Raw genomic sequence first — 1640 nt, 5'->3', positions numbered from 1 at the left:
TAACAGTGGGATTACTGAGGTAATGGATATAACGTGTTTAAGACTTGATACTGGCTGCCTTATTGATACCTAGGGCTGATACTTCACTTCCGTTTTGCTTCAATCTGCCTCTTCTCCCTCCTTCCTCCATCTTCCCTCCATGTGCCTAAAGGTCTGAGGGCCAGGCTATTACAGCACTAAATATTTAGCTGCTTCTTGAGAGAGAAGCAACAATGAGGTGACTAACCTCTCATAGGCAATTAATTCATTTTTTTCTGGCATGAAAGTATTTGGGAACCTGGCATTTGGAGTCTAGTCCTTGTTTGTTTTTTTTTCCTTATAAAATTCAAAATTTGTTCTGACTCTTTATCTCACTGGCAAGAATATGAAAATAAAGATGTGGTATAATTGTTATCTTTCCATGTCTTACAAACTCATGGTGTCTCTACCATTCCTAACTCAAGGAATTCAGAATGAAAATGAGTCATTTTTTAAGATGAGGAGACCAATTAATATATATATTAATTTATAGATTATATGTACTTTTGAAAGAGATCTCTCTCTCTCTATATGATAAACCTACTGTCATCATATATATGAAAAAAAATGTATTTTTAGTTGAACTCTCATCTCTAAGATGCTAAATTGCTGGACGGCTGTTGTTTACCATAGTGTATTCCATACTCCCTCATAAAGTCAACACTGATTGTTAGGTCGGGATGCCCGTCCTTTCCCCACCCCACCCCATGTGACATGAGACAGAGAGATCCCTAAAGAAGAGGAAAAGAAGACAACTTGTGTTTATTATAGTCCTAGTCGTGAGCCATTACTGCTTTGTAGTAGATACTGGCGTTGCCATTTTACAGGCGAGGAGCTCTCTGACGCTTGGAAAGCTTAAGAAACTTGTCTAAGCTTCTTGGACCCAGCCAGTATGAACTGCACCCTTTCGCCAAACCCTTCTGCCTTCCAGGAGGACAGAAGGAGCCGTGGAGCTTCTGAAGCTTACATTTGGGAGAGGTGCTGCCCCCACAGAGGACTGGTGCTGTCAGCCAGCACGCATGCCTCCCACCGACAAGTCCTTCCATGGGCACGTGTGGAGGCTCAGAGACTTCTCTGTTTTTTCCCTCTCGTTGTTGTTGTTGTTAAGTGCCATTGAGTCGTTTCCGACTCATAGCGACCCCATGCACAGCAGAATGAAACACTGCCCGATCCTACGCCAGCCCCACAATCCCTGCTATACTTGAGCCTTCCCTCTCATTACAGGGCTTTTAAGGTTCCTAGGTGGGCAAACAGCTGCGTTCGAATAGTCAAACAGTTTGCTAACCTAATTGTTAGTTTGAACCCACCCAGCAGTACCACTGAAAAGGCCTGTGGATCTGCCTCCATTAAGAGCCCAGAAAACCCTATGGAGCAGTTCTAGTCTGAGACACATAAGGTTGCCATGTGTCAGAGTCCACTGGATGGTGGCAAACACAAGATGTTTTCCTCTGTCCAGTGGGATATTTAATCCCAGGTCTTCCTGTCTTGGGTCTGTCTGTTGGACGCTTTAGGTTTTGTGTTGACTTCGCGTTGTTCTCCCTTTCCCAGTTCCTTCTAACCTTTCCTCTCCGTCTCCTGGCTTTGTGGCTGACTCCTCCTGCTGTCCTTCCCTATCACTGTGC

The sequence above is a fragment of the Orycteropus afer genome, unplaced genomic scaffold (genome assembly GCF_000298275.1).
Source record: "Orycteropus afer afer isolate SDZICR_OR568_19922 unplaced genomic scaffold, OryAfe1.0 scaffold00622, whole genome shotgun sequence".
Taxonomy (NCBI): domain Eukaryota; kingdom Metazoa; phylum Chordata; class Mammalia; order Tubulidentata; family Orycteropodidae; genus Orycteropus; species Orycteropus afer.
Note: the sequence above shows the minus strand (reverse complement) of the source record.